This window comes from Nyctereutes procyonoides, unplaced genomic scaffold (assembly GCF_905146905.1).
Source record: "Nyctereutes procyonoides isolate TBG_1078 unplaced genomic scaffold, NYPRO_anot_genome, whole genome shotgun sequence".
In the NCBI taxonomy this organism is placed as follows: Eukaryota; Metazoa; Chordata; class Mammalia; order Carnivora; family Canidae; genus Nyctereutes; species Nyctereutes procyonoides.
Window position 1 is genome coordinate 23,815,913 of NW_026575126.1, and position 9,009 is coordinate 23,824,921.

General features: G+C 49.1%; 1 long non-coding RNA gene across 1 annotated transcript; it reads left to right on the forward strand.

Moving 5' to 3' along the window:
• Positions 1 to 5,992: 5,992 nt before the first annotated feature.
• LOC129519906 (uncharacterized) lies at positions 5,993 to 8,676 on the forward strand. Its single transcript, XR_008666448.1, has 2 exons — positions 5,993 to 6,090; positions 8,206 to 8,676. It is a non-coding gene; the product is annotated as an uncharacterized LOC129519906 (long non-coding RNA).
• The last annotated feature ends 333 nt before the right edge of the window (positions 8,677 to 9,009 follow it).

The following is a 9,009-nucleotide window of genomic DNA, read 5'->3' on the forward strand; positions in this document are numbered from 1 at the left end:
TTTCTTCAGATATTGACAAAAACAAGTAATTTCTACACCGTGTGTCTTTGCCTCACAACTTCACTAACTCTGTACCTGACAGTCTTTTAAAAAGACAAGAGTATAATCTTCAGAAACAGCAGCATGTCCTTTTGAACCCAACCCACTTAGGTTTTTGAAACACATGAACATTGCATGGAGCTGAATTATTCCTTTTTTTTTTTCATTTGCTCCCCACTTCTTTCTCTTTGTAATACCCCATTTAAATAATTTAAATAGGAAAATTGTGATAGCATTTTGTCCGTGTGTATATGCGTGTGTGTTGGAAAGGAATTGACCTAAAATTTCTCCCTCCTGAAACAATCCGCTTGCTGCGCTCTGTGAGCGCGCACCTTGCCTCACACTAAAGTTAAAGACACAAGAATCCCGGGGCTGGAGGTGGGGAGGGGAGGCCGCTGCCCTCCCGCGGGGTCTCCCCTCGGCGCTCTCCCGGCCTCGCACGCTCTGCACCCTGCTTCTTGCAAACCCAGATGCTCTGGGCCCGGCTCGTCTCTGCCTAACATCTGATTTGAAACACTGCGCCGAAGCCATCTGCTGTACTTGGGGAATAAAGGCGCGGGGGCGAGCAGCGCTTTTTGCAAATGTGTCCAAATAGGGCCATCAAGGGACGGACGGGGAGGGACGGGGGTGCCTGGTGGGTGCGGGCCCGCGCGGCCCCCGCGACTCTCCCGGAGCCGGGCCGCCCCACCGAGCCCCTGGGCCTCTTGCCGGCGCCAGGCCCGCCGCCTAGCGGCTCTGGCCTCTGCCAAGCTGAGCCTTCTCCCCGGAAGCGAGGATGCAGAAGCTCAGAAACAGACTGCGGGGATCCCTGGGTGGCGCAGCGGTTTGGCGCCTGCCTTCGGCCCAGGGCGCGATCCTGGAGACCCCGGATCGAATCCCACGTCGGGCTCCCGGTGCATGGAGCCTGCTTCTCCCTCTGCCTGTGTCTCTGCCTCTCTCTCTCTCACTCGTCCTATCATAATGAATAATCATAAATAATAATAAATAAATAAATAAATAAATAAATAAATAATAAATAAAGAACAGACTGCGGCGGCGGGGGGCGGGGGTGGCCCCTCTTGGAGGCGCTGAGCGCTCAGCACCCCGGCGCCCTGCGGGCCCCCACAGCTGGGAGGCTCGTTCCCCCTCCCCGTCGGCCCACTGCCAGCCCTGGGACCTCGGTGGGCTGTGCGCGGTTTCACCGAACACCTGCAGACCCAGCTCGGGCTGCTTGCAGCGCCCACGTCGTCGCTCTGGGTGCTGGCGGCGGGCTGGGGAGAGGCCCAGGAGAGGCCGGGGAGGATGGGGAGGATGGGGAGGCTGGGAGGCCCGGAGAGGATGGGGAGAGGCTGGGGAGAGGCTGGGGAGAGGATGGGGAGAGGCCCGGGAGCTGGGAGAGGATGGGGAGAGGATGGGGAGAGGTCCGGGAGAGGATGGGGAGAGGATGGAGAGAGGTTCGGGAGAGGCTGGGGAGAGGATGGGGAGAGGCCCGGGAGAGGATGGGAGAGGATGGGGAGAGGCCGGGGAGAGGATGGGGAGAGGCCCGGAAAGGATGGGAGAGGTGGGAGAGGCCGGGAGGCGGGAGAGGATGGGAGAGGCCCGGGAGAGGATGGGGAGAGGATGGGGAGAGGATGGAGAGGTTCGCAGAGGCTGGGAGGATGGGGAGGCCCGGGAGAGGATGGGGAGAGGATGGGGAGGCCCGGAGAGGATGGGAGAGGCCCGGGAGAGGATGGGGAGAGGATGGGGAGAGGCCCGGGAGGATGGGGAGGATGGGGAGAGGCCGGGAGAGGCGGGGAGAGGATGGGGAGATGGGAGAGGCTGCGGAGAGGATGGGGAGAGGCCGGGAGAGGCCGGGGGGGGGGGGGAGGCCGGGGGGGCTGGGGAGAGGCCCGGCACGACTGGGTCCCGCCGCCGACGTCTGCAGTCTGTGCCGCCGCCGCCCTCGGGGCGCCCCCTCCGCCCCCTGAGGCCGGGTCTGTGCGTGGCCCAGGCTGTGGGGTTGGGGCTTGAGTGCGAGTTTTCCCCGCCTCGGCTCCCGCTTGGTCAGCCCCTGTGCAGAGCGCACGGGTCCCCCCGCGACGAAAGCGGCTTGCAGGCTCCTCCCCCCCGTCTCGCCCCCCCCCCCGGGCCCCCTGTGTTTACTGCACCCGGTTTCCCCCCCACACCCCCCTTTCCCCCCCATTTCCCTCAGTCTCGCTCAGGAGGGAGTGTTTGCTGATTTTTTTTTTTTTTTTTTTGGTAACCATTCTACAGACGTGCAATACTCCCACAGTTTTTCACACAATCTGGGAAGTTCATATATTCTTCTCTAATCTTTGAAGACACCGATGGTCAATTTAGAACTTTAAAATCCCCAAATCTCAAGTCAAGAAAAAAGTTTTTCTTCTAAAAATACCCCATTAATCAATCTCTCAGGACATTTAAGCCTTCCCACCTCCCTCCGTGGGCTAAGAAAGGACAACCACAAGAGTAAAAACTAAAGCTACTTTGGGCTGACCCTGGAGTTTTCTTGCTATCATCTGAATAGATTGAAAATGCTTATGTTAATGGGTTTACATTGAGGGCCTCCTCCTCTGGCAGGAGTGCCCTGTGGAATTGTCCTTTTTTTTTTTTTTTTTGTATAAGTGGAGAAAAAATCATTCCTCTGCTTCAAAGACCCCCACAGTGATGGTTCAACTTAATAAATGGAAATAATACCACTAACGAATATTATTTACTGACTACCACTGTGGGCCAGACCCTTTATGAAAGCTGCCTTCAATCCCACAGCATCCGTTCAAGCCATTAGTATCATCCCCATTTTGGAAAATAGAAAATCGAGGTTCCAGGTGACATGAATTGATTAAGCTCATACAGCTGAAGTGTAACGGGGTTGGAATTTGAACTCAGCTTTCTCTGAACCTCAATCTCCTGATCTCTATTAATGTCTTTCTCTAGTATTAATTGCATTCTCTGCGAGGACTAAAAGTGTCGAGCAGATTGTAGTTGGGAGACACTGGTAATTAGGGCAGTAGGGGTAGTGATCACAGCATTTGCTTATTAATTACGGAGCCACAGCTCACTAATAGCAGGAGCCATTATATGCATGATCATCCTTAGTTCTCACGACAACTCTAGAGCCTGTCTTCTTCGACCTTTAAGTCGCCCTAGCACAATGATACACTTTGGAGTCCCTGCTAAGTGTCAGAACACGGTGCAGTCATCTACCAACATTGCCCAAGACCAGGCACCAGGACACACCTCCTTCATGCCTGACCGGCTTCTGCTTGGTTCTAGTCACTCAGTCCCAGCTCCAAAGAACATCCTTCTTCACTTTCAACCCTGCTTTTGTCTTTATGATTTATTAACTGTTATTGTTTGTCTCAACCCCAAAGACTTTGGTTGCCACACCGTCTGATATTATTTGACAGATCTGCTAGGACAGCCCACCCAGAATCAAATTAAATTGGAAGGTCAGCTCAGCTGGGAAGTTGTCAGGGAGGAGGCCCCATCCAGACTCAGCTTAAACTGGCAGGTCAGCTGGGTCATTTCCTATATTGTCAATAATTTAGAGCGCTAGAATATCCTTGGGGTCTGAACTATCCCTGGAAATTTGAAAAGATGGAGAAAAATGACATTTCTGGAACTCCTCTCGGGAACAATACTGTCTATATTATAAGAAAAACACAGAGAAGCTGGTTTGGAGGGAAGGTGCTAAGACACCCAAGGTAAATTCTTGAGTATTAATGGTTGGCAAGTGCTAAACTGCTAAGAAAAAAGGGGAGATGGAATTTGGTAGACAGAAGTTGTTCTTTCTCATCGCAGCCCTCAGCATCTCCAGTAGATATTGTTGAACAGATATTAAAAAATATATAACGATACCTGATTAAAGACCACCGAACTGTTAGCTTGCTAGGTATCCTGAATGTCTTGGTCTGATGCTGACTCCACCAGTCCCAGAGCCTGGGTGGTAGGCTCATTGGCTACTCCTCAAGTGTCAAGCTCCTTTCTACTCTTGTGAAGTCGATTTAGACTGGTATATAGGTATTGTCATCATCATCACATTTTCGGGTGAGGTATTCTGAGAGGTTAAGTAAAATACGCAAGGTTTTTCATCCAGGAAAAAGTGATGGCTTCTAAAACTACACCTTGAAAGGCAAACCAACACTACTCAAAAAATCTAACAGTGGTCATGGAGGACTGGAACTGGTCTTCCATGTTTCCTGTGAAATGGGCTACTTCTGCATTTCTTCCTAGAATGGTTTTTTCATAAAAGCATCCTAACTAATGCCCAGAGAATTCTATTATTCTATTCTATTATGCCCAGTAATAGAATTCTATTACTACTTGTTCTAGAACAGGTTCTCAAGGAATAATAATGAGCACATATGTATCTATGGTGTCCACATTTAAGGGATGTTGTCGTATTTTTTCTCAATAGGCCGCTGCCATCATGCTTTCATCTGACCGAGAGTAATGTTGGGTTCCCTTGGTTCAGGAGCATTTCCATTAAAGTGTCCGCAGAGTTCTTTTCTTTAGGACCAGACAGCTGAGGGAGGAGGAAATCAAGATGACCTAGGAAATAAACCCTATATAGTACAGCAAGAGCGAACTTAAGTTTGAATATATTCTCAAAATTCAAACCATATTCAGGCATCCCTGTGGTGTGAGAGTTCTGATGCATTCCCACTGGAGCATTCTAGAAGCTCTAAATTGGAGGTGGTTTGGGGGTGGTGATGCCCTTCTTCAGCCAATTTTTTTCTCTCTCCTCTGTGGCTGGCTCATTCACACGCACCCCACAGCTGCCTGGGCTGGAGGCAGCGTCCTGGGACACCTCCTCTAGCAGCGCTGGTCCTGGTTGTTAGACAAGTGCCACCCATTGAAATTGTTCGGGGAGAAGCCTATGGCCCCGCCGGACTGCGGGGCTGCTTGTGAAGTCACGGACCCACTGAGGCAATGTCACTCCCAGCTTGTCATTCTTTACCCAGAGAGTACAGCGTGTCTGGAGCTGCTAGAACTGGAGGGGATGGGTGTCTCTCTTTGTTCCAATGGTTTAAAGTGAACCAAGAGTGATAATCTGGGGAAGATTCTTTAAAAAATAAAAGCAAGAAAGAAAAGGGAAGGAAAGAAGAACAAAGTCAGGAGGAGGCTAAAAAAGCGGACCCAGGCCTTCCACCCTTGCTGCATCCGATGGGCTCTGTCATTATCCTGTCTTGTGTACTGGGGTTCTTACTCTGAATATGATTTTGATTGAAAAAAGGAGTCTACAACCAAGGGGAACAAATTAAAAACCATTCGTCTCGTTCAATCTCTTCATTACACAGATGAGTAAAATGCGGTCTAAGCAGGTTTGAAGAGCTAGGGAATATCGGAAATACCGCATATTGTCTTCTTTTTGGGGGGATTAGGAAAACACGTTGTGGGTTATTAACGATGACCTACTGTGACTGAGCTACGTTAAGGTTAGATACAACCTATATCCGTACAGTCTTTTCAGAAAATGTTGCTCCCATCCCATGGCAGGAGTGCTCAATTCCCTTGTGCGGGTGAGAAAAATTTCTTGGGAATAATAATATCTTCTCCCTTCGAAGTGCTTCCTGTATTGCAAAGTTGCTGCCATATGGTTCCTATAAAGGTTCTGCCAAGATTCCCGTGGTTCTCACAAGAGCTTCTATCTCCTCTGTTCTTTTAATCTCCTGCTGCGGGCGGCAGACATGGGGGAGACAGACGAGCTGCAGAGGGAAGTCGATGAAATGAAATGAAAGCCCTACAACTGTGTTGGTGTCAGTGTAGACGCGCCCCCCCCCCCCTCGTTTTGCTCACAGAGGTGGGTGTGAGAACCCATGGGAGCGTCTGGAAGAGATCCTGTGCAAGTCATTCTGCCCAGAGCTGGAGGAGAAGCAAAAGGCAAGTGTCAAGTCTCTGGAAGGCCTGGGGTGGGGGAGTAGGGGTGCAGGGGGCTTGGGGGTGGCCTTCCAAGGGGAAGAAGCTTCCTGGGATTTTTACTTCCTAGAGGAAAGAGAGCGGTGGCTGGAGGCTGGTCTGCATTTGTAAAACAACGTGACAACGTAGGGAAAGACACCACCATTCCTGGTATGTGTTCTGGCAGGCAGAGGAGAACCGGGCTTGGGGCCCATGTGGCGACTGGGGTTTCCTCCTTATAGGATTGCTTGCAGTCCCTTCTGCTTCTTGGTGAGCTGTGTTATGCTTGCTAGGTTGGGTGTGGAGTCATTTGTATACCCGTGTGTGCACTGGGTTGTTGTTGTTGTTTTTTAATCTTTAATAATAACTTACGTGGATCATCTGTTTCTATTTGGCTATCACTGTTCAAAGGAGGGGAGATGAAAGCAGAATTTGGGTGTCTGCGACTCAATGCAAAAATTAGGCTAAAGCAATAAAATCTCTAGTCCAGGCTCGCTGAGCCCCAATGGGGCTCAGGGTTCCAATCTAATGTCACTTCCTTCCCAGCTGTCCATGACGTGGACTTGGCCAGAGGAGGCTTGACACACGTGTCGGGGAGCGGAGGGGTGAAGCAAAGGTCGCCAGGGAAGAGCCTGCACGCGGGTCTGTGGTTCTCGCTGCAGGTCCAGGGGTGTAAGTCCTGCGGGGGATCTGTGCCCACCTTGGCGAGTGGTTTTCACCATGCTCCTATCCAAGGATCCCGCTCCTGCACCTGCTCGAAGTGTCCTGTCTCTGATGCCGCCGGTGGGCCTGGGGCTTCTGCTGGGTTGGACTGAGAGGGGGAATGGCTCTCCCTCCCCCCTGCCCCCCTCTCCCCTATTTGAATGGCCTCTGCGTGCTTGGAGAGGAGGTAATTAAATACATCCTTGAAGGATCCGGAAAGCAATAACACTCCTCTCCTTGCCTGGTGCTGGGGGAGTGCAATCCCTTAAACCACCAGGTTGGCTTGTCCAATGAGTTATTGTTTTTCAAAATATAGCCTGAACGGCATCCTTTATAATTAAGGCTCCTGGCTTTCAGTTTAAAGTGATATTTGCCAGTAAAAGCCTGCCAAAAAATAAATAAATAAAAGCAGGCTTACCGTTAAATATTGATTTAAGCTTGGAGACTGGCTCCAAATTTTGTTATACCAGTCTTGATCTCCGTGGCCTCTGGGCATCTGTTTCAATTTGGTCAAATTGAAATGGGGAGGGACAGTGCCAGGCTAACAGCAAGGTGATCCAATATAGTAGGATGAGTTGTATTTGATGAAAAAGAGCCAGGCAGAGTCATCTACAGATCCCGGGGACAGGTGAACTGGGCTCAGATAAAATAAGAGCTGATGGGCATCTTAACTCATCCCCTGGGCTGACCTGAGCTAGTGCTGAGTTTTCTGAAATGTAAAAAGGGTGGAGTAATCTTTGGGGGGGGGGAGCAGTATGTGTTGTTTGTTTTGTGTGGTTATTGTTATTGTTGTTGTTGTTGTTTGTGTTTCTGCGTATCCTGCTAAATGCAGGCTTCTCCTCCAACTGGGCATTTTGCTCATGATCCTTTCATGTCACTGGCAGGGATGTTAAAAAAGCCCAAATACAAAACTTTTTCCTGTGAACTGAATTTCTCGCTCCCTAACTGGAGGTTTTCTTCTATCCCGGAAAAAGGGAAGGTCCTCAGAAGAAGCTTCTTCTCCGGAATGTATTTACTTGAGACTTGTTATTATCCACCTCCGTCTGTGACAAGAGAAGGCAAACAGGATAGAGGAGGGTTAAAAGTTCCTGAACAAAAGGACTTTTGATGCAACTGAGCTCCATGGGTGCAAAGTGCCTGAGATCCATTCGTTTTGACAACCTCAGTTATCCCGGTGCCTCTCATCATCTGTAAAGTTAACAAGGGCTGATAAGACACGATGAGGCAGGGTACTGGTTTGTATTTCCAGCCTCATAAATATTTCACAATACCATTTTCTTACAATCAGATACATTAGTTTGCCGAGTGTGGATGCTGCTGCATGTTCACTCAGTGGCTGGTGCCTGACAAAAGCTTTGCTTTTAAACCAGCACATCTGGGGCCTCAAGGTGCACACTGCTTGCCACTGTACCTGGCTTTCAAATGCATGTTCTAATTCGGGTGAGAGAGTTGGTGTTTGACCTCTAGAAACCGTGGCTGTCTACCTTGAAAAATATATTGTTATGCTCTACAGGCAAAAAAAAAAAAAAAAAAAAAAAAAAAAATCATCTTAGCCAGGTTCTCCTATTCTTTCTCCTTCTCCAGCCCTGCGATGCCCTTGCGTTTCTTTGTACTTCACACTGTGGACAGTAGAAGCAGGAGCCAAGGGGTGAATTTAATTTGGAACAGACCTCTGTCTTGGTGGAACCGCCTCGAACACAGCAACCTGCAGCTTCCTGAGGCCGGGCCTCAGCCGGGGCTCTCACAGGCTCCAGAAACGAAGTCCAACCTCCACGCGTGTCAGAGCCCACCCAGCTGCCACCACCAGCCACAGTGGTGTGGGCTCCCGAGGCAGCCGGGGAGCGACACTTCTCTCCCTGATGTAATCAAACTGAGTGCACGGATATCACTTGATTAACAGCTGCAGTATTAATTTCCCTTTTTGGTTGCTTGACTCACAGCGAGAATCATGTCAAGGCAGCAGAGAAGCAATTAAATTGATTTTAATCTTTGTCAGAGAAGATAACATGCCTCTTTCTCTTCTCATTTAAATAATTAAAGTTTCAGTAGGTATTATTTCTGGCTTTAAAGAAATTGGTATCTTAATGTAATAGAATCCTTGTAATTATATACTTAATGGTTCTTAATAAGTTAATCATGGTTTTTCATTTAAAATGTATTTTTTACTTATTAAATTTTTTTGTTATAGTATCTTTGCTTTTAAGGAGAAGGGGGAGACACAAAGAGCGATAGATATAAAACAGTTCTGTCATTTCTCATTATTAATTCTTTCAACAGCCATCTCCTCCTCCTTTTGTGGTGCGTTGGACTTAAGTTTGAAGCAATATTTTTACATTTCAGTGCATTTAAAAGAAGCCCACTTCTTTTAATGACAACATATTTAATTTT